The sequence below is a fragment of the Rhinolophus sinicus genome, linkage group LG03, assembly GCF_036562045.2.
Source record: "Rhinolophus sinicus isolate RSC01 linkage group LG03, ASM3656204v1, whole genome shotgun sequence".
Classification (NCBI taxonomy): Eukaryota; Metazoa; Chordata; class Mammalia; order Chiroptera; family Rhinolophidae; genus Rhinolophus; species Rhinolophus sinicus.
The window spans coordinates 113,651,965-113,676,907 of record NC_133753.1 but is presented as its reverse complement, the minus strand read 5'-3'; the positions used below and the strand labels follow the sequence as shown (position 1 = coordinate 113,676,907).

The following is a 24,943-nucleotide window of genomic DNA, read 5'->3' as shown; positions in this document are numbered from 1 at the left end:
TGATAAACTACTGCTATAATATTTATAACATTGGACATCATATAAACTAAAACTACAACTATTTCTTTAGCATATATCATTTGCTGGCACTGTAATCAAAATTTCCCTACTTATTACAATACCCAAGGTAGGTATTATTATATCTAGTTTTTCTGTTGCGGACACTAATGCTCAGTAAGGTCAAGAAACTTGACCAAGTTCACACTGATGGTTAGAGGCCTCAGTTGGGATTTAAAGATACTATATTCTTCCTGGTATACAGGCAACAGTCACTGTTGGCATTTCCACACCAGGGTATCTGATGTGGTCATCCTAGTGGCTGTACTGGAATCCATAAGACCCTGGAGTGCAGTTCCCAAGATAAAAAATATGGCCCCATGACCTGATATCTCAGAAGGGCTGGTGTGGCCAGAGCAGAGGGTGCTTTGGGTTGTAGGTTGAAACGGAGGGGATTAAGACTCAAGAGAAGGTCAGAGGAGGGTCATGGGACCAGCTGCCATCACCAAGACATCTATTCTCCTGAAGTGCCTGTGTAACAGAACAGCTTTAGAAACTGAGCTCAACCTGGGGTAGAAAGGATAATGAGAGAGCTTTCCAGGTCAGATGACAGGCTGGTATTCTAAAAAAAAGAACAAATTTCTTGAATTTACTCCTTTAATGTTTCCCTCTCTTCATTTACTTGACAAGGTTTTATTTCTGATCTCCTTTGTGGTGATGCTGCGACCAACTTTTAAAAGAAGTCTATAAGAAAGACCTGTATTTTGGTTAAGGTATTTGGAGTGTGGATTATATAAGGTTAAGTTTTCAGCAGAGTGGTTAAAACTGCCCCCATTCCTCTCCTCCCCCCAATTAAATAGGACTCAAAGGCAGAATCAAAGCCAAAGAGTGAGCACCAGTCTCCATTCCTGGGAAACAAAACACGCTGCAGACTGATATGAGTCAGGGGGAACCATGGCGACCGGGAAGTGTCCACAAAAACAACTGAGAGAGGCGAGGCAATTGGGCCTGTTTGGTCAACAGAACAGGTTTAGGATTGGAGATTCTCATACTCATTTATTAATTCATTCATTTTATGTGTCAAGTATATAATGGGGAAAGGAAAAATACTCAAAAAGGGGAGAGAGAGAGAGAGAGAGAGAGAGGATCACTACAGGATTAGGGGTAAAAGAGAGAAAAGTAGAGTTGTAGTTTGAGGGTTACATAAGGTAAAGGCAAAGGTTTTAAGTTAGTTTGTAGATAGTGTGAGGGTGATACATGAGTGGAAAGACAGGATCCAGCAGTGACTAATGAAATCATGCCCAGATGATGTGATAAGATTCTATACCCAGATGGAGGACTTGGATTTGACATCCTATAGGATGAGAGAGAGGAGATGCTGCTATCTGTTGAACCCTTTCAGGAGATCTTTTTCCAGAAAAGCCAAGGTATGTTGTTTATTAAATCACCTAAACACTAATTAGTTTCAGATATAATCATGGATCATTTACAGAATATTGTCGTGTAATGTGTAAATAATAAATCATTTAATATTTCAACAGTGTTTACTTTGTGTTCAGATTTGCGGGTGCAAAGCTGAGTAAGACCCAGTCTCTATCCTCAATGAACTAACGGTGCAGTAGGGGTGACAGGTATTAAAATAAATCTTTACATATCAAGCATGCACTGGGTATTACAAGTACCCTAAGGAGAGGGTATCCTCCAGGTGGAGTATGCAATCCTGCCTGTATTTGGGTATACATATTAATTTCAGAAAAGGAGGCTTGCAAATGATGATGATACATGAGGTTAGCACGTTTTCAAATTTTACAACTTATTTAAAAAATTCACAGGTATATTGGATATGCTTATTATAGAAAATAATTTAGAAAGAAATTAGAATGAGTATCTTTAATCCAAAATATAGCATCGCCAAAGGGAAGAGTTTGGACTTAGTATCAGACTGATTTGTGTGTGTGTGTGTGTGTGTGTGTGTGTGTCACTTTGGACAGGTTTTTGTCACATCCCTGGGTATCAGTTTCCTCATCTGAAAAATGAAGAGGTGGGCTTCCAAGGCTGCTTCTATCCATGACAGTCTCCGAGTCTCTGAATCTGAGTACGAATTAATATAGCACCGAGAGCATAAGTGCTTTCTAATTGCTGGAGTGTGACAATTTAAAAGAGGAAGCCAAAATGGTCTGTGTAATTAGCTCTGACACACGTCTCCCTTTATGACAAAGGTCAGTCATTTCAATTTCCTCTGTCTTGCTTGCTCCATTCCCAAAATGGGGATCACATTCCTGATACCTGCCTTTTTTTCATGAATCTTTTGTCCAGATTAATAAGGACCTTATTTCCCTGAAGGAAATGGCTCACAGGTTGAAGGTACATTAATTCTTTTAGGCCATTAGGGCACCATTTACTTAATTTGATTCCAAAGTGACAGCTATGTACCCTATTTTCCTTGCAGCTCATGGCTTCAGCTTGAAATGCAGGAATGCTATTTAGAAGAAAGAGTTATCAATAATTATAAAGTCTCCCTAAGATATGCTGATAACTTTTTCCCCCAGGTGTTTTTTCTCTTTAAATCATCATGCTGTTATTTACAACAGGCATTTAATTTCCTTTCACACATCATCTATCAGATGGGAGATATATTGCAAGCTGGGAAAATTGTGAGGCTTTACAAAAGTTAAATTGTCATAAGGATTGATTCAGACTCTTAGGTGCTATTCTCCACCTTAGGTTCTTTGCACTAGGAGATACACAACATGACTCAAAAACCCTTGCTACTAACCTGTGTTTTTGCTAGCAAGAAAACAGAAATTGGGCACTGTAATTTAGGTATGCCACTTGGAACTATGATATTTGCTGAATGCATTCACGTCAAAAGAGCATCAATTTGGTGCAAACCACCTGCAAGGCATTGTGTTAGGGGATGTGAAGATGCCCTGAAAAGGTCTACCATTTAGTAGGATAGAAATTAGCAGTATACTCCTAACACCAGGAAGTGTTGTTTGTGGTACAAAGAGCTGTGGGAATTCAGAGCAGAGACAGAAATACTGGAGAAATAGCAACTTGTTAGTGGGCCATCACGCAGACAACACAAAATCTTCCTCTGCAAGTCTGGAAGGGAAAAATGTCTCTCGAATTTTGCTTCCACTGGTGGAAAGCAGACCTTAACTGTTGACAGGATGGCATGCCTATATCCACCTCCCCAAATAGTGTCAAATAGAGATGGATTATATAGTTACTGGAATTACTACGGATCAAGGCATGAATAACTGCTCCCGTACTTTCAATGTTTAACTTCTCCAGTTGGTGCACAGTTCAGGATTGCAAGATCTGAAGGAGAAGTAGAATCTGGTCCAGGCACTTTCAGATTAGGATACAGAGGCTTGCATAGACAATAGCAATTTCCCTTTCTTGCTCCTTTCCTTTCTTGACATGCCAGCCTCTTGTCGAGGAATTTAAGGCTTGTAGGAGAATGGATGGTAAAATGAAGAATTGACCATTTGAAATTTTAGAAGACTTTCTAAAAAATACAGAGGGTACCCAAAAAAATGTATACACACTTTAAGAAAGGAAAAAACTATTAAAATTGTAATACTCAATATATACTGATAACAAAAATGAGAACAAGTCATGTATACATTTTTTCGGTTCCCCCAGTATATCAATGTTTGGCTCTTCTGCTTTTCAGAAACAATCTTATAAAGCAAATAACTGATATGTTTGAAAAAAGATTAAGAAAAATACTTTAAAAATTGTTTTAAAACAGGATATTATATGTCAGGTAATGCCACATTATTTTCCGAAGTGGTTCTACACATTTGCAAGTCCAATTGTGTAGTATAAGATTTCTGTTCTACATTCTTGCCGACATTCGATATCTGACTTAAAATTTGCTAATCTGTTGTGTGTAAAATGGTTTCCTGATATAGTTTTAATTTGTGTTTTTGTGATTATAGATGAGTTTAAGCATCTTTTCATGTGTTTATTTTCCTCTCCTATTATGCGCCTGCTTTAAAAAAATTTTTTTTTCTTATTGCTGAGTAGGAATTCTTTCTGTACTCTTGATCCTAATTCTTTGTGTTACATGTGTTGCTAGCTTCCTTCTCTGAATTTGTGGTTTTCCTTTTCACTTTCTTTATGGTGAATGTTGACAAACTAGAATTCTTAATTTTAATGAAATTAAATTAATCATTCTTATCCTTTGTATTTTGTGTTTATTGTATCCTGTTCAAAAAATCTTCCTTATCCTGAGATCATATTCTCCTATATCATCTTCTAACATTTTTATAGTTTTGCATTTTGCATGTAAGTCTTTATATCCCTTGAAATTGTTGTATATAATATAAAGAGGTCCAATTTTGTACTTTTCTAAGAATATAAAATCAATTGTTTCAGCACTGTGTATTGAAAATCAGTAATCTATTTCCTCACTGATACACCATGCTAGCTCTGATGTAACTCAAATGTGGCTATTGTTAAAACCAGGCTCTCCAAATATCACCAAGAGGAAAGACAAGCTGAGTTTATTGCTTACTGTGGTATGGGAGAACACCACCTCACAAAGCTTTGGCAGCAACTTGAAGTGAGAGAAAGTAAAGTCAGAAGTTATTGAGAATTGAAAGTTTGGCTTAAGGCTACTCTTTTACCATGGAGACTTGATCAGGATCAAGTAATGATCATGATAGTTGAGAGTTGGAGGAAAAAGCAAGGTGAGGATTTTGAGCAAGCGTTTCAAAGTATCTTAGGTGTAAACTATTGGTACTTTCCAGCTAAAAATTGTTGGGTCATTGGGGAAAGGCTTCATGACCTTGGTCTTGGCAATAATCTCATGGATATGACACCAAAAAGCACAGGCAACAAAAACAAAAATGAACAAATGAGGTTACATCAAACTAAAAGGATTTTGCACAGAGAAGGAAACGAAAGAGAGAAAAGGTAACCATCAGAAAGGGAGAAAAATTTTTGCAAATCATATATCTGATAAGGAATCTCCAAAACATTTAAGGAACTCCTATAACTCAAAAGCAAAAAATGAAAGCAACCAATGAACCAAACAAACAAAAAACCCCTAATAACTTGATTTAAAACATGGGTCAAGGACTTGAACAGACATTTCTCTGAAGAAAACATACAAACAGGCAACAGGTAAAAAAAAAAAAGCTTAATATCCTTAATCAACAAGGAAATTCAATCAAAACCACAATGGGGTATCACTTCACACCTGTTAAGATGGTCACTATAAAAAAAAATAAAGACCCCATGTGTGGCCAGATTGCTCAGTTGGTTACAGCACAAGCTCTGAACAACAGGGTTGCTGGTTCAATTCCCACATGGGCCAGTGAGCTGCGCCCTCCACAACTAGATTAAAGACAACAAGCTGCCGCTGAGGGGTGGGCGGATGGCTCAGTCAGTTAGAATTTAGAGCGTAAGCTCTCAATAACAAGGTTGCTGGTTCAACTCCCACATAGGATGGTGGGCTGCGCCCCCTGCAACTAAAGATTGAAAACGGCAATTGGACTTGGAGCTGAGCTGCACCCTCCACAACTAGACTGAAGGACAGCGACTTGGAGCTGATGGACCCTGGAGAAACACACTTTCCCCCAATATTCCCCAATAAAATTTATAAAAAATAAAGATCAGAGACTTAAAAAAAAAAAATCCCAGAAAGTAACATGCGTTGGTGAGGATTTGGAGAAATTGTAATACTTGTTGGTAGAGATGTATATTGGATAGCCACTATGAAAAACAGTACTGAGCTGCCTCAAAACATTAAGAATGGAATTACCATATGATCTAGAAACCCTACCTCTAGCTATAAATTCAAAAGAACTGAAAACAGGCTCTTGAAGAGATACTTATTTGCACACTTGTCCATAGTAGCATTATTTACAATAACCAAGAGGTGAAAGCAACCTAAATGTGCATCGACAGATAAATGGATAAAGAAAAGATGGTATATCCATACAATGGAATATTATTCAGCCTTAAGATAGGAAATTTTGTCATATGCTACAACATAGATAAACCTTGAGGACATTATGCTAAGTGAAATAAGTTAGTTACAAAAAGACAAATACTAAATGATTCCACTTAAATGAGGTATCTAAAGTATTCACACTCTTAGAAACAGAAATTAAAATGGTGGTTGTCAGGAGATGGAGGGAGGGAGAAAAGAGGAGCTTTTCAATGGGTATAGAGTTTCAGTTTTGCAAGATTAAAAAATACATGAATGTTCATTTTATTCAGCAATTATGAGCTCTCTGATTGCAAGAACTGCCCTGATTGCAAGAACACTGCCTTACACACAGGTGTTCCATTAATACTTATTAGACTGAACTATATGTATTGCCAAGATGGAAGAAGAAAGCTATTTACGAATCTATAGATGAAAACAATGCTTCTCAGCAATTAAAAATGCACTGCCTTTTACCATCAAGCACAAGTTCTCACTTTTTTTGATGTTATTTGGAATTCTAAAATAAATGATATAGCATGAATAAAATATCTATAGAATGCTCAGTTTTGAATATGTCTTGTCAGACAGGATATGTGCCCATCTCTCACTGATTCTGAAACACTCCCCTTGTTAGCATATCCCCAAGCTTGGAACCACTGCTAGAATCTAAAGCAGAGATGCAAACAAGGGCACATATGCTTCACCTTCCCCGCCCTCTTTTTCAAATCCATGGCAGACATGGACCATGACACCTTCTTTTTCACTGAACCCAAACACAGTATCTGAGCTTTTCTCAACACAACCCTCTACATATCGACATTGATAAATTGGAGCTAGCATGCAAGATGAGGTCCACTTTTCATCCTTGGTTTAGGACATTAATTTCCAAGTACCTGACTTTACATGTAAGGATCTATCAATCAAAATAATATGCATGTCAATACAGCACATAGCAAATCCAGAGAGAACTCTGAATGAAGTAGCTGCTCATCTAACTGCACCCACTCTGGGCACTTGGAAGTCTATCTGGTGCAAGCATCTGCATATAATAAGAACACGAATAGTCTATCTGCATATAATAAGAATATGAATAGTCTACTTTGGAAATGTCTTTTAAAAAATGATAAAATTGGGGCCGGCCTGATGGCTCGGGTGGTTGGAGCTCCGTGCTCCTAATTCCGAAGGCTGCCGGTTCGATTCCCACATGGGCCAGTGGGCTCTCAACCACAAGGTTGCCAGTTCGATTCCTCGACTCCCGCAAGGGATGGTGGGCAGCAGCCCTGCAACTAGAAAAAAAACAGCAACTGGACCTGGAGCTGAGCTGCGCCCTCCCCAACTAAGACTGAAAGGAGAACAACTTGAAGCTGAACAGCACCCTCCACAACTAAGATTGAAAGGACAACAACTTGACTTTCAAAAAAGGCCTGGAAGTACACACTGTTCCCCAATAAAGTCCTGTTCCCCTTCCCCAATAAAATCTTTAAAAAAAAAAGATAAAATTATATTTGGAACATAACTGAATATATATTCTATAATGTAAACTCTTCATCATTTACCAAATCTATCTATATTATAAAATATAAAGAACATACAATGGATCCTGCTGTCAGTATTTCGTTCTCTCCCAGGATGGTGCTGCAGTTATGGAGCCCAAGGGAATGCATGTGGGACGGTGTCTATATATATATACATATGCTCCACAACTCTTAGTACCACAGGCCAAGTATATTGGACATCTGCTTCCTACTTCCAGGCTCTAGAGCTTTTTGTTTTTCTTTGCTGGGAAGAAGCACTTCTATCCTTTGCATCTGAGAACACTGCTTTGGTCTGTCTGACTGACAATGGCATTTTTCTGACCTGTATTAACAGCAAGGCATTTAAAACTAGTTGAGCAGGGTATATGTATGTGTGTGAAGGTGTGTGTGTGTGGGGGGGAGGGGGCATTAGGCTGAGAAGGGACCAATGCAGAGAGAAAACACACATTAAAACGTATTCTTTTAATTCAACAAATGTTACTGATCATGCACTATATGAGAAGAACTTTCAGAATTCTAGAACAAAGCAGTTAATAAAACAAAGTCCTTGCCCCTCGTGTATTTGACATTTTTTGTTAGAGGAGAGAATAAACAAGTAAATTAGCACAGTATACCATGTGTTTGTGGGGGATGTGTGTTATTTAGAAAAATAAAGCAGTGCAAGAGGATAGGTTACGTCTGGGTGGGGGTTGTTATTTGTTATAGGGAGGGTCCCAGAATGCGTCAGCGATGACAGCTGAGCTGAGACCTGAAGGCAGTGAGGAAAGAAGCCTTGTGGATGGCTTTCTGATGGAAGAGATTTGCAAGCAGAGGCCACGGGCTAGAGCAAGCGCAGCTTGTCTGAGGAAGGCACCAAGGTAGTGTGGCCATGGGACTGAGTGAAGGGGCGGCGAGGGGAGAGGTCATAGAGTTGGGGAAGAGCAGAGCTGTCACCCATAGGTCATCCCAGCACCTCGATTATCTTGAGATGGTGACAGGGTTTTTCATGTTTGAGCAGAGTGGCATCATTGGAGTTCTGTGTTAAGAGGATCCCTGTGGCTGTTATCTCAATGAATCATTCTGCCATGGAGGCCTTTGGTGACTTTGAACTCCACTGTGCTGGGGCTTTTCTGAGCTTATTTTGGGGGCACACAGGGATAAAGGAAATGGGGTCTAGCTGGTGCAATTTGACGGTTAACTTCTTCATGTCTTATAGGGGCAGATGTGTGCTCTCAAGAAACCTGTGTGGATACCATACGTCCCTCAGGAACAATGTGGCTGCTTAAAGCCGTCACTGGATCACCTATGTCAACCAACTTGTTGGAAGTGTGAACAACATTGCAGAGCACTATCCCTCTGTTACCTTTACTTGGCCCTGGTCATTTCTGGGAGCAAAGGCTTCCTTTCAAAGTCTAGCTGTCAGGGTAGCCGCCCTGGACAAGTGTGTGTGGAATCGCACTTTGTGTGTCAGAATGAACACCCGACATACAAGTAACAAGGTTCGTTGGTTCTGAGGTTGGTTCTGAAGCCTTGAGAGGTTCTGCCCTGCTCCACAACCACTGAGATAAAATCTGCCCATTCAATTTGGAAAAGATACTTCTCCCTGCTCCAAGTTGGCTTTATTGTGAAAAACAGTTTGTGATGTTGATGTTGGTCATGATTGGTCCACTTTTTGGAAGCTGTCAGGGCTCCTCATCTTTTCCATTGAAATCTAAGATCAGCAAGGAGCACAAAAGCAGATCGCGGTATTTCAGCTCTCTTCCTCACTGATCCACACTGTCATGCGTAATGCATTCTTGTTAAAATGTACAGACCTGTCTATGGGAACCGCATCTTTTACCTTAAGTGTAGGCTCAGAGCCTCAGATTCATAAAAATATTGTTAAATCTGACAGACTTTTTAATTTCAAGAATGAGATTCTCCGGTTTTCCTGGGGCCCCCAATTCTAAGCAGTGAACTGAAACAGTATATATGTTACAAATTGAGATGTGTGGATTCAGCATCAACTGTGTTCTCCTCTTTCCTCCTGCACATTTCATTCCATCTTTTCAATTTAACTGAAGATAGAAGGGAGAGGCAGAGAGGGAGATGTTAGAACTAACTGTCAGACCTTTAGAATGGGAAGCACCCTGACAGACTTAGAGGAAAAAACAAACCAAGACTTGTTACCGCTATAATTTCGCTGAGGGCAGGTGTCTTTCTTTTTTCTTTTTTCCTTTCATTTCATTGTTTTGCAAGCTTGGCATTAAGGAAGAAAAATAGAATGTCAATACATTCAACTTTGAACATCTATTCAATGAGTTATTTCCTAGTAGGAGGAAAAAAAAATTGAACCAGGCTAGGCAGTCTAGAGGGAGACCGTGTAAATGACTTGTAACTAAGAGGATATGACCCTCTGCATAATTCATAATCATTAGTCTAAGTGACACTTCTGCAGTCACTCTGCCAGGGCACTCTGATATGGCGGAGCTGAAACCCAAACAGTCCACTCAGCAGCAGTCAGTCCCTATGTGATCAGGTTTCTCTGAAAGACAACTTCCTGAAAGGCTAGATTTGGGCTGTTGGATTTTTTTTTTTTTTTTTTTAAACAGAAGATGCTGGCTCAGCTTCATCATGTGTGCAATTTAAGGGTTGCTCAAGTGATTCTTTAAAACTGCATAAAAGCAATTCTGCTGTGCCTGGGAGACAGTATTGCTGTAATGTTCTGTGCATACATCTGCATGATTTCTCAGAGCTAATTCAAATTTAATGCATTGGTAATTCCTTTTCTGCTGGAGCCACCCAGCAGTTATCTGAAGGTTACAGAATGATCTTCCAGCTCAAATAACACTTTCAGACTAGCATAAATGGAGAGGCAGGAATATAATGGGCAGAATTAGGCTTGCAATGATACATTCCACCCTCATTACCACTCTGAGTGAGGCTGACCAGAGTTTAGAGTGTTTTTAGAAGGATAATCATCGTAGCATTTTAATAAAACTGAGAGTCAAGCTATAGTGGTCTTTTATCAGAGATGATATAATAACCAAAATGACGGCATATGAACAACTTAGAAAATATTTCCCTGACAACTGAAAGACCATTTTCAGGGTAAAATTAAAGCTTTGATTAAAGCACTTAGAAGAACCAACTCATAAATCTTGGGGCAATGGAGAATAATAATTTAGCTTGGATGTAAAAATACTGACATCTAATTAAAGTCTCTATGAATAATAAAAAGAGTAAATTAGGGAGCATTTAAAAAAGTTTTAATAAACTTTTAAATTTTATAATAAAATTCGATTTTTTAATAGAAAAATTGTGAAGTTACTACAGAGTTCCCGGAGACCCCAGGCCCAGTTTCTCCACTTATTAATATTTTACATCACTTATCCATTTATCATAATGGATAAACCAATATTAATACATTTCTATTAATTAAAGCCCACACTTTATTTAGATTTCCTTGGTTTTTATCCAATGTGCTTTTTTCACGTTCCGCAATTTCCATTTAGGAATACTGTTATATAATATTTCATTGTCCTGTTGCCTTAGGCTTCTCTTGCCAGTGACAGTTTCTTAGACTTTTCCATATTTTGGATGACCTTGACAGTTTTGAGAAGTACTGGTCAGGTGTTTTGTAGAATGTCCCTGAATTATGACTTGTCTACTGTTTTCCTCAGGATTAGACAAGGGTTATAGGTTTTTGAAACACCATAGAGAATAAGTTCCATTCTTATCACATTATTTCAAGGATATACAGTATGCTATCAATGTGACTTATCACTGTTGATGTTAGCCTTGACCACTTGGCTAAGGGAGAGTTTGTCAGGTTACTCACCCCGCTCTGCTTTCTATGCTGTATCCTTTGGAAAGAGGTTTCCATGTACAGCCTACACTTAAGGAGTGGGGAGTTATAGTGCAGCTATCTGAGTCATTTGGAATTCTTCACAGATTTCCTATTCCCCCCATTTATTTATTCATGCTGATCAATTTTTATATCCATGGATTCATGAATGTTTATTTTATATTTTGTGTTATAATCTTATACTATTTTATTCTGTTGCTCAAATTGTTACAAGATTGGCTATCTGGAACTTTTTCAGTTGGCCTCTATGTCTCATATCCCTTTGACATGACCCCATCATGTTATTTGTTATTTTTTTTTAATTACTTTTTTGGCATTACAAGATGCTCCAGTCTCATCTTGTATATTTCTTATTCAAGTCTGAGAGTCAGCAGTTTCTCCAAGGAACCTGGTTCTTTTTAGTGGAGAACAGAATTAGAAAACAAGATCTGCGTGCTAGTTGCTACTGGGGTATCGTGGTTTCTATGTCCTCTCAGCTGACAGAGTGAGAAAATATATGTGCGTACAGTAACCCATGTATATTCATACATCTATAAATGTTCCTATATGTAACCATCTGTGTGTACATTAAGCTAACATGAGTTCATACCGAGGTCTGCAAATCTAATACTTATGGATGACCGTCGATTCCTCCCTCGCTTATCTGGAAACTGTCACTCTAGCAGTAAGAAACTTGGCTAATTTGAGAGTATTTTCACCACTTATTTTGTGGTCTAGATGACAGAGTTCATAACTCAAAGTCTTTCCTATCTGACCCTGGTCATAGGATGTTTTTCTACTTCCTACCCAACAGATTGATATTAACCCAAAAGTATCAAGGCAATGAACTCATTGGTGATTTCTGAAGTGAGTCCATGCCAAGGACTGAACAGGAGTCTTCTTATCTTTAAATGTGATTCCCTTAAGGCTTAAAAAATTGTGAAAGAGATTGCATGGCCATTTCTTGCTCTACAGTGGTTAAACAAAAGCATTTGGCTTTAAGTGTTGTCAACTCAGTAAACTTTATAGGAATAAAATCACTAAAAGCTGTTCTTCCCTGAAACCAAGTATTACTCATTGGCAGATGTTATCTGTTAGCAAAAGGACTGCAACCAGTAAATGCTGGGGATCAAGGTCCTACTTAATACAAAAACCTGACATCATCTGTGTCACTTACAAATCTGGTATTAATTATTTGATAAGCTTGGGGCTGATTTTGTAATACAGACATTTTGTTGTATGAATAGTGAATGTCAAGGATGACTTATTACTCTGAGCACATTTAAAAGGAAGGCTAATATGATTTCTTATAGGAAAGACCCAATGGCAGCTGCACCAGAGACTCAATTACACTATTGTGTGCAATGCATGGATTTATTTTTCCAGAGCCTGAGAAAAAGAACAAGGCACATGAATATCTTCACAGTGATGATGTTTTGGCTTCTCTGACTTTTGGATTACAAGTCTAGGAAAAGAAAAGGCAAAGAGGAAAAGGAGGATTCTTGCTTAGGAATCAAAAAAGCAGGCTCTTTTAGTCTCCATAGTGAATTCATGAGAAGGTTTACATCTACAAAATAACCCTTTCATAGAATATCAAAATGAGAGGCCAGGAGAGGGATATCAACGTTATTATCATTTCACACAGCTGGATCTTCTATCCTAACAATGTTATAAAGAGACATCTCAGAACAGAAGTTGCACAATTCACTGTATTTTTGTGTGTGAATACAAGACATGTTGAATGTGGCTCATTATGGAAATAAAATAAAACAGAACCCAAACCAAATTTCATGAGATTGGCTAAACAATATGGTATAAAAACATTCCCTTAAAGTCCAGTTTAGTTTGTGATTATTTACTCCCAAATGAGGACCAATCTTTGAATTAGTCAGAGGGTGAAGGGAAAGCAAGCATGCATTCCCTGAGACCTTCTGTCCTGTCTGCAAAGGCAGAGATTTATAAACGGAAATGGTGTCTCTGGCAGAACCAATCCCTTTCTGCTTCTGATTGCTCTTTTCTCTTAAAACGACATACTGTCCACATCCTATATGGACAATTTACGAAATAATGTTGCTACTGAGAACACAGTTTTGTTTCTAGTAGAGTCATATATCATGTAGGCAAACTGGGTACCTGTTTTTTTGAAAAGTACAGGTTTTCGTAGTTGTATGGAGGTCAGTGAGGCAGAGTATTAACAGAATATACCCCGTGCTTCCTAAGGAATGCTGAGGTTCAGACTGCCCTTGAGACCTGGTGTTACAATGAAGTCACATGCATGACACAGAGTGACACACAAAGGCCAGAGCCTGTTGTGGGTTCTGTTATACGTGATGCAGCAAGGCAGACCTGCACAGATATCTGTACTAGGACCCTAGGATCCCTCTGTTTAGTCTTCCTGGGTTTCTGTTACCACTTAATACAGACATGACAAAGTAAGAGCCCATATTGTTGCTGCAGAATCAGGGTGTGATAAATATGTGAATATAGGAATGACATGACAGTTAACCACTTTTCTTAACCCAACCCGCTTTTTTAGAAGTTCAAGTGATGGGGTTGATTTCACAGGAAGAAATACATTTTTTTTTTTGAGAACTCATTGATAAACATATTGATTTCAGTGAGTTTATGTAGTTAACTACATATGGCAATGCCTTTCCCATCACTGGTTCTCTATGTGTGAGAGCTTCCATTCTTTCTTGGGTAGGTTAATATTAAAGCTTGAAGGATTCACTCCCCATCCAAATTATTTTTATTCAATATGCCTCAGGAGTAAACTTACTATAGTAATTAAGACTATAGATAGAAAACATAATAAAAAAATGACAAGAATAGTAAAATTTAATTTAGTCATTTTCCTTTCCATTTTATCATCCAGATTTTACCGAGACTTAACTTTTACAGACACAAAAAGTTTCAGTCTCGGGATAATCCAAATCTATTAGCATAGTATAAAAAAGTCTTCAAAATCTGTGTTTAAAAATTGCCAGACATCTTATAAAAAGATGCTCAATCATATTCTTTTTAAAAGAAATAGAAATGAAATAACAAAGATATGAATATACTCCATCCCCCTACTCCTTAACTTGCTACTTTTAAAATGGGTCATATATCTTCATGTCTCTGCACGTAATGTTTTCTGCTGGAAACACTTCCCTCCCCTTTGTCAATCTGGTAAACTCCCTTCTTATCATTTCACACCAACTCAAATATTCTAAGTCTGCTGTGTTGCTGGTATACTGAGTGTTTAACCTAGTGCCTACAAAATGTTACCTGGCATTAATGTTTCTCCTGTAATGGTTGAAGTATTATAGCACTATTTAAAATTTGCTTAATACTGGGAGATAAAGAATGAGATTTTTTTTTTTTATGAACTTGCATTGGTGACGTTTAGAATAGTAGCTTTTGTTTGTGTAATGAATCTGTGATATTCTGAATTTGAAGACACTTAATAGCAATAGCGTAACAATACTCGTGTCGCTCTTTATACCTTACAGAGCTACCTGTCTGCGTACCACGTCCTCGTGTCCATTCTCCTCCATGTGAAATACCTCTTCCTGCTTTTAATGATCATTGATCTTGCCAGCAAGAGCTCAGGATTTTGTTTTCTGTTTTGTTTTGTTTTGCTTTTAACCTGCAGGGGAGAGTGTGGCAGCAGAACTAAGGGAGAAGTAATGGAGTGAACTGCATGAGAAATTTACATTATTATCTGGTAGTAGATTGGTTTTATCCGTACCCACTATGCTGTCCCTTGATAATCACCTTCACACTCAGCTGCACTTCAGAGCTTGTTTACCATGTTGCAATGATGTTTACTCCCTAAGTTTATTTGATGCTGGCCATTTGAAAACATTATCATTTAAATTGGTTCCTGTAACTAATGAGCATATGTTTCATATGTTTCACGGGAATGAGCCAGTGGAAGTATCAGTGTGAGAAGACTGTTTTTGTAGGTAGTCATTTTAGCCACAGTATAATGTCAAATTCTAAAATGCTTGGATGCTCAGCGAGGGAGAGCTCCTCTGGCATGAAATGATAACAGAATTTCATGAGGATGAAAGAAAACTGAAATCAAAGCTGAGATAATTATAAGCTAACCTAAGAGAAATCTTGAGTGCAAAATGCTTCAAACTTGCTTTGGGACATTTTGAACCAACTGAATGACATAACTATTCCCTTCAGACTTGCTGGAGGGAGATTTCAGGAATGTCAGATTCCTTTCTACACCACAGATCGCTGTAGTGGGTTACACTGAATGAAAGTGTGCAGAATATACTTATCTATAACGACACTGTGGAGGCTGGTGCTTGGTACCCAAATCAATCCCCCTTAACTTTACAAACATGGAATCGCTGCACCGAAAGCAAAGAGAAAGAGACATAATCAGGAATGAGATGTAGAATCTGAAATGAAATTCTGCAGAATCAGAAAAATTTTTTAAACTGAAGTGAACATCAGCCCCTCAGTATCTCTTTATTACTCTTCTGGGATGCAGACCTACTTATTGCCCTGGAGAATCCTCTTCTCCCCCAGTCTCAGCTCAATGTTTTGGATTAGACTGACTTCTTCCCTGACCAGAAGTGGGAGGTAAGACCAGTCAGAATCTTGCATTCTCTTGGCCAGAGACTGGCTCAGGGATGGGTGTATGACCTAATCTGAGTCAATGAAATACAGGACATTGGGCAGGGATCACTGAGAGAAATGGGTGCCCATTTTCCTGTAGACCTGAACCTGGGATAGGATAGTGCTGATAGTCAACAGGGATGAGTTGGGCTAAAATAGGGAGAAAGATCAGGTCCTGTGGCATTGTCTGATGCCCTGACTCAAGGCACTGATGAAGCTAGATTTACCCAGGACTTTTTAAGCAACATGACCCAATACCTTGCCTTTCATGCAGTTGGGTGTAGCTTGGCTTTTCTCTCATTTGCAATGAAAAGTGTTTCGATGTATGATATAATCAATTAGATCAATGTTTCATTTCAAAAATGTACATAATTGAAGTTTCATGGTCTTAAAAGCACTGAACTGCGTACTCACTAAGGTTCTTTCCTCTCCTAAGGATAGCTGAATCTAGACCCAATCCTAATATCAAGAAAGGAAGAGGTTAGACTATAGCTGCAAACAATCCAGCTGGCATCACCACTGTTTTTGTATTATCTTTTTCAGTTTTGGATGATATTTCCATTACCTACAAATATGTATATGTAAAATGTCGATTACACTCCTTTTGTTAGAGTGAATGTGACAACAGACTCCTTATTGAGCACACATGGGTTTAACACTATAACAGCCTTTTAAACAAATGAAATACTTTAGCTCTCTTATTTGGTCAAAAAGGCTACAAAAGTTCAGATGATATTATTGGCATTCTTCAGCTCTATTATAGACATGTATTATGTTTGAATCATTCCTTGCAAATATTCATGGCTATAAAGTACACTAAAAAAATGTACTCTTAATGAGAGAACATGATTTTTTATTGGACAATGCAACTTTGGAAGCATTTACTACAGTAAAGGACATTCATAAGCCTAGCTTGGAAACTGGATTTCTACTGGTATCTTCTAAATGTTGCTCTAGAAAGAGATAGTTGTGCATAGAATGAATGTCTGTGCTCCTCCCCCCAATTCATATGTGGAAACCTAATTCCCAGGGTGATGGTATTTAAAGGTGGGGCCTTTGGGCAGCAAGTAGATCCTGAAGGCAGAACCCTCATCCATGGGATCAGTGTCCTTATGAAAGAGACCCCAAGAGCACCCTTGCTTTCTCCACCAGGTGAGGACACAGCAAGAAGTTAGCAGTCTGCAACCCACACCAACGTCCTCACCAGAACTTGACCACGCTGGCACCCTGATCTTGGACTTTCAGCCTCCAGAACTGTGAGAAATAAATCTCTGTTGTTTATAAGTCATCGTATTCTGTAATAGCAGCCCACATGAACTAACACAGGACACACGTACAATTATGTCCACAGGGATACCGTTTGTTAAAGCAAAAAAAAAAAAAAAAAGGAAACAAATACCTATCACTAAAAGAATTGATAAATAGGGATGTAATCATAAAAGGGAATATTATATTGCCATGAAAACAAATGAAACACGGTTACATTCAATGATAAGAATACATCTAGGAAACAACGGTGAATGAATAAACAAGTCCACACAGATGACCTATGTACATATTGGGGTACCATTTCTAGAAAGCTCAAAGGTTAGCAAAACTAAGTAATGTATTGTTTAGGAATATACACACATTGCTAATTTTCTTCTTAAAAAGGGTAAAGGCAAAGGCAACAGAAGCAAAAATAAACAAGTAGGACTACATGGAACTAAAGAGCTTCTGCACAGCAAAGGAAACCATCTTTCAACAGAATGAAAAGACAAACTACTAACTGGGAGAAAATATTTGCAAATCATTATATCTGATAAGGGGTTAATATCCAAAATATATAATGAACTCATACAACTCAATAGCAAAAGAACAACCCCAAAAAATCTGATTAAAAAGTACACAGAAGATCTGAATAGATGTTTTTCCAAAGATGACATACAGATGGCCAACAGGTACATGAAAAGATGCTCAACATCACTAATCACCAGGGAAATGCAATTAAAACCACAATGAGATCTCACCTCACCTCTGTTAGAATGACTATTATCAAAAAGACAAGAAATAACAAGAGTTGGTAAGGATGTGGAAAAGAGGGAACCCTCATGCACTAACGGTGGGAATGTAAATTGGTGCAGCAACTATGGAAAACAGTATGGAGGTTCCTCAAAAAATGAAACTACCATATGACCCAGCAATTCCATTTCTGGGTATAGTAAGTTCTCACTTAATGCCGTCATTAGGTTCTTAGAAATGCAAAGAAACAACATATGATGAAACCAATTTTACCATAGGCTAAAGATACAGACAAGTTCTCACAGCATCTCATCAATGTTATAAGGAGATAACATTGAATAAACATTATTCGAGGACCTGCTATATTTATCTAAAGAAAACAAAAACACTAACTCGAAAGATATATGCACACCCATGTTCATTGCACCATTATTTATAATAGCCAAGATATGAAAACAACCTAAGTGTCCATTGATGGATAAATGGATAAAGAAAATGTGGTACATATAATATTATTCCACCATAAAAAGGAAGGAAATCTTGCCATTTACAACAACATGGATGGACATTGAGGGCATTATGCTAAGTGAAATAAGTCAGACAAAGAAGGAAAATACTGTATAATCTCACTTATAGGTAGGATCTAAAAACAAACAAATATAAAAAATAACAATAAAAAAACAAGCTCATAGCTATATAGAACAGATTGATGGTTGCCAGAGGCAGGAAATGGGTAAAATGGGTGAAGGAGATCAAAAGATACCCATTTCCGGTTATAAAATAAATAAACCACTGAGATATAATGGACAGCATGGTGACTATAATTAATAATACTATACTACATATTTAAAAATTGCTAAGAGAGCAAGTTATAAAAGTTCTTATCATACATAAAAAAATTGTAACTACGTGTGGTGACAGATGTTAACTCCATCTTATTGTGGTGACCATTTTGCAACATACACAAATATTGAATCATTATGTTATGCACCTGAAACGGATATACCACTATATGTCATTTATACTTCAATAAAAAAAGGCAAGACAAATCATAAACCAAATTCAGGATGGTAGTTACCTGTTTGGGGGTCGGGATTTGGAAAAGGCATAATGAAAGTGATATCGCAGATGTTAGCAATGCTGTACGTCTTGAGTTTGCTAGTGGCATCACTGGTGTTGATTTTAATTTTATCCTTTGCAGTCTATATACTTACTACCTATATTCCTTTATAGGTATCAAATGTTACACAATACAAAATTGTTAAAGATGCCTGGCTAGCAATGCATATTTGCAAATAGCTTTGACTATATAAATCTTAGAATTAGAGCATTACTTGCTAACATACATGCAAATATGTACTTTGCATTGGAAAATACATAGGCAAAACTTGGTCCAACAATTCAAAATATATTAAAATTCAAGATTAATTTGCATAGAAATGGGTAGATTTTCAAATTCGGGATTATCCCCAACACCTCAAATGCTTCCCTTCCCATTTTTTGAGACATATCAAACTATTGGCAAAAGATAGAATATTGGTAAAGTATACAAGAAAACATAGTAGCTACTTTTTCTTCTGAAAGTTTACTTACAGTGTGAATTTAACTTTAACGATTTCTTGTTTGGCAGGTATAGTCTTTTTTCCATTAGTTTGTTCAGTTAGGCATTATTTTCTTAAGCAGAATATCATGGGAAGTTAAGAACACAGGCCCCAAATCAACCAACCAAAGGTTCCAATAAATGCTTTGCCATTTATTGGTTGTGTGATTTTGTGGCAAGTTACTTAACCTCTTTAAACTTCACTTTCTTCAACTGTAAAATGAGGTTAGTAACAGTTCTTATCTTGCTAAGTTGTGAAGATTCAATGAAAAGAATGCCTGTAATGAAAACCAATGCCTATAATATATTTGGTCACAGACCTGGCAGCTAATAAGTATTCAATAGACTTTAATTATTATAATTATGTTAGCAAGCATACAGTAGTTACAGGTGGTAAAATATTATTCTTAAATAGCAGAGAAAAAAAATCACTTTGTTTCTCAAGATTAAGACCTCAAAATCTACACTTACATTTGAATTCTAGAAAGTATTACAAGAGAGCCAAACACCCCCATTGCAAGGTTTCCTTCCTCAGCTTGTAACGCTTCCTTTGAGGTTACGGATGTTTTATATAGGATGAGCAAGGCATTTGATAAATCTAATAACAAACCTATCTACACTTATTTTCCATGATTCAGGAAAACATGACAGCTTAAACAAAGAACTGTTAACAACAGAACACTATGGAACTGTGAAACTCTAGGCTAGTCCCTAGCATTTACTTTAAGAAAGTATTAATGAACAAAAAAAAATCAACTTTGTAAACTTAGCTTGCATATATAGAGAATATGTTTCTCTTGTAACATCATATATATCGTATTACCTGCCTCAGGAAACAGCTCATAGAGTGGATTAAAGTAACTCAATAGCCAAATAACAACCCAAAACCACCAGTATAATAAAGGCCTTGGTAGTGAAAAATGAGAAATCTCAATAATTTAACAATATCCCATAGTGAAGAAGTTATTTCTTAATTGGGGCATCACATAAAATAAAAATGAAAAATACTATTTATTCATTTTCTCTCAACATTGTAAACATTTATAGAAAATTTAATTCATTAATCTTTGTAAAAATTTGCCACTTCTGTTGCCAAATATAGATGTTTTCTCTGTGTTTTAAACACATTGTAATTTGGCCATGGGTAAACTGAGTTATCTCAAATTTGCCTAAGGGAAATCAGAAACATTTAGTTATAGTTGCAACTAGTCTTTTTTCTTCCTGATAGAAAAGTAACTCTACAGATGCTTCTATTGATTTGAAAGTCAGGATTAAAAAAAAAAAAAGCAAAACAACAACAACAACAAAGTTAAAAATAAATCCAGTGCATACTCCTACACTGTGCCTTGACTTTCTTGTAGTAGTAATACTATAATATATTCATTCTATATTCACCAAATAAAGTTTCGGGGACTTTTCAACTATTTTCTCATAAAATTAGTGCATTAAAGCTATAAACAAGAGCAAAACAGTGAATCAGACTTTTTAGGGGTCCATCAGTGGGTGTCTTGGGTAAAAGTGACATCTGTGTGAGGTGTCCCACAAAAGCCTTCCAAGGATTGGCTTTACTTCTAATTTAACACTTGAAAAACAGCCTTCTCAGCTCCCCTAGTAGTTGGTACATTTCCTAAGGGCAGGGACTCCTCTTACATAGCCTGTATCTCTAATGTATAGTTGAATGCCTGGAACTAGTCCTCAAAGTTTTGCTGTTTTATAAAACAGAGCAGAAGAAAGCAACAACAGCAAAACAAAATTCTGGATTTTCAGGCTTGCTTGTGATTGAAACCAGTTCTATGCAGCTAATTAAAGGCAAAAAATGAACAGAACTGTGGGTAGCTTGGGTAAAAGTTACACTCCATTCAGCTCTTTTCTGTGTCTGCTGCAGTCCAGACGTGGAGCTGGTCACAGGCACGAGCAAATTGTGTCCAAATCATGTGCACTTGTAGTTGACTTTGTGCTGTGAAGATCTATTTATAGTCTTGACGGAGTGGCTAAATCAAAATTTATTTGCTCTTCTTTCCCCAGGGTAATTATAAACCAAATTGAAGTGCCTCTGAAGTTCAGGAAAATTCACTCAAGCTTTCCTTTGTTGTACTTCCTGTTTCTTTCTGACCTTCCTGAGTTCACAAAGGTTTTGTTTCAAGTAGATTTAGTAATGTAACAAGACAGGCTTTATTCTAATTTCCCCCTGGATAAGTCAGAGAGTGTGGTGCAGTTTGGTAGAGCAGATTTTAGTGTGATTTACAATGTGAAATCTACCTCAAAGAAAACTGTAAAAGTGGGGTTGTCAGATGATTGATTCAGAATGAAGTTGGGGTTGCATGTTTTATAACTTTTGGGTTTCTAGTAAAAAATAAGTTTTCTTTCCCATTTTCACAAACTGAATGAAAGTCGGTTATTTCTCTGTGGCTTCCTGACCACCACAATGGCAACTGACTTCCCTCAGCTTGGCTTTCTCCATTTATCTCTGACACTTTGATCTTCAGCTATTGATTATATGATTGACTTGTGAAGCAATCTCAAGTAATCTCAGTGTGTGTAATGTTTCTGTAGGGGTGTGTGTGTGTGTGTGTGTGTGTGTGTGCAAGCATTCACATGTGTGTAAACTGATGGACATTCTGAGCAGATAGAGATTACACTGTTTGGTATTCTGTTTTCACTATCTAAATCCCACTCGAGACAACAGGGATAACCTATTGAAAAGCATGGATCACTATCTGGACCACTTTGGGGTATTTGATATTTTGTTTAAACAACGGGAGGATACTTATTTGGCTAGGGAATCAGAGCTACTTAGAATGGTAAGCATTTTGACTAAATTCATATTGACTTAATGAGGTTTTTCTGTTTGTTTTCCCAAAAGACACAATTGAGTTGAAAAGGATTGTTGACAACAAACATAGCTTGTCTCTTTCCCCCCATCCATCCCAATTCTAATTTCTAGTTCCCTTTGCTATAACGAGGTCCAAGAAGAACTACATACGGAGCTCATCTTGGCCATTTTTTCTTTTCATTAGGATGACAGGATACTTTGTGAACAGTGTCTTCACACTCTGATGTCTAATCTGGAATCCCAACAAGGTCCATAAATTTGAGGCTAAGTAAAATGATAGACTTGCAAACCAGTAATTTGTTTTTATGAACCAGGTCATCACAGGCTTATAAAAAAGGCATATAGATGTGTATAAATATGTGTATAGGTCCTTTTTTTCCCCTTCTAAATCATGGGTAGGTTACAGACAAGCATTATTTAAGTTCTTAGAGGAATCGCTACTGGGCTTTGTACAAGTATGGCCACCTTATATATGCCTAAATCTTCCTCAGGAGCTGTAGCAACCCACTCAAGGGCTGCCTAGGCTATCAACACGCAGGCTTTGCCTAGCTACCAATACAAATTTGAATTCCAGAGCAGTTGAGGTTATGGGGATAAATAGTGTACTTCTCCACCGAAAATACATTAGTTTCATTTCTTGCTTTGACGTGAACAGTGGCAAATTTCTTTCTGTAGTGGCAGGTACTTCTTAAAAATGCATTCCATGTTTCCTGCTGGGTTCATGTGAATTTTCTAAGAGTCCCAAGGCTGCAAGTGAGGGCAAGGGATCTTTTTCGAATGTCAAACACTGTTAGGTACTTTACATTTGTTGTCTCTTCAAGGCCCGAAAACAGTGCTGTGAGGCAATCAGACTTCTCCCGATGCTGCAGATCAAGGTATTAAGTCGCTATCTGACTCCAGAGCTAACTGAAGGAGTGGAATCTGAATCCGAGTCTGATTCCCCAACTCCATTTTTCACACTGTGCTGTGCTCTGTCTACAGGTCTCTTGCTGGGATTGGGGGTGGGGGGAGCATCATCAAATCTCAGTAAGAAGTGGTAGCATATGACAAAGAGACTATTTGAGGGTGATGTTTAGTCATAATTTATAGGGTGATGACAGGAGGTGCTTTTCTTTTTTTTGCGGGGGTATTTTTTTTTATTATAGCAACATGTTCTAATGCTATCCTATGAAGACAGATGGTTTAAACAACCTGCATTAAATTATATTTTTTGATACAAGGAAAGAAAATGCCATGCGACAAGGGTGCTTTTCTGACTTATAAACAAAGGAGACACCTGAGCATCCAGGCTGATGCTAAGCAGAATCCTTGATAGGAACTTTTGTTCCTTATGCCCAGAGGGCTGGTTTTATACTCAATCAATAAAGAAATAAATAAGTACACATAGATGATATGTTGCAAACCATAAGACATATTCTGATAACAAACTATAATCGATCACGTGATTTTGCCCTCTTCTTTTACCTCTGGGGGACATTTTCGTTTTGTAGCATGTGCTGCTCACAGAAAAGTAGTTGTTCTCCTCTCCCTTATTTTTTTTACTCTCTCTCCTCACCACCCTCTTTTTCAACTTCATTTTTGAAGGATATTCTTGAATGTTGAGAGCAAGGCAGTGCAGGCAGCATCGTGATGAGGATAATGAGAAGGGACAGAATCAGGTCGGGAAACTGGATATCATAAACGTGATGGGCATGATTGTTGGATAAACATTTGGTAGGTTTCTAAATTATTATTATAGGGTAAGAAAATTTTATACAAACATAGAGTGAGACATTTATAAGGGACATTTAAATAACATATATTCTTCTTTCTGATCATAAATGAACACATGTTTCTTTGGAACGCATATCTGCAAAGAAGAAAATCAAAATCATGCAATTCTACCACCCTTAGACAATACTCTCAATTGTGTTAAGACTGTGATGTATTCTGGAGTTTTACCACATCACTGAGGGACAAAAAAATGACTAAGAACACATATGCATTCATGTAAGCTCTGTCCTTTGAATGTTTGTAGGAAAACAAGGTAATAAAAAAATGCTGCACCCCTTTGAAGTAGTTTCAGATGGCACCATTGAAGTTGGAAGTTTTAGTAGTTTGTATTTTATCCTGGTGTATTTTGGAGCGTAGATTCTGACAAAACTGGAGGTGTTTATTTAGGGTTCTCACCCCAGTACTCGCCCTGGGTCCAGAACGACTGTTCTTTGGTCCACATGCTTTTTTTATGCTTTGCAGAGACTGGAAAGCTCATGCCAGGCTGAAATGTTTAATTTGTAATTAATGACATTTACCTTCTTACAAAAAATGTAATTTAGAATAAAGCATGTCAGAAAGGGAAAAAAACCATCAATGGCCAAACACTTACATTTATTGTGCAAATATGTTTGATTTTAAATTCACAGTATCCTCAATGCTACAAAAAAAATTCTAAAATAAAAGAAATTATTCTATATTTGACCATTTTTCCCTAACGTTAATATTGTACAAACCTCCATGTCAATTGGTATTCTTATTGCCCACTAACTTATATAAGATGCATTCTAACGCCTAAATTAAAAAATAAAAAGCCATTCTGGAGCAAAACAATATTTTATTCTCCCAT

General features: G+C 37.4%; 1 long non-coding RNA gene across 1 annotated transcript in view; it reads left to right on the top strand.

The window, feature by feature from the left end:
• The first annotated feature begins 997 nt into the window (after positions 1-997).
• The window catches only part of LOC141570392 (uncharacterized), a 42,789-nt gene continuing 18,843 nt past the window's right edge, over positions 998-24,943 (top strand). The window contains exon 1 of the long non-coding RNA XR_012494393.1: positions 998-1,424. This is a non-coding gene — a long non-coding RNA (uncharacterized LOC141570392). The remainder of the gene's footprint in view (positions 1,425-24,943) is intronic.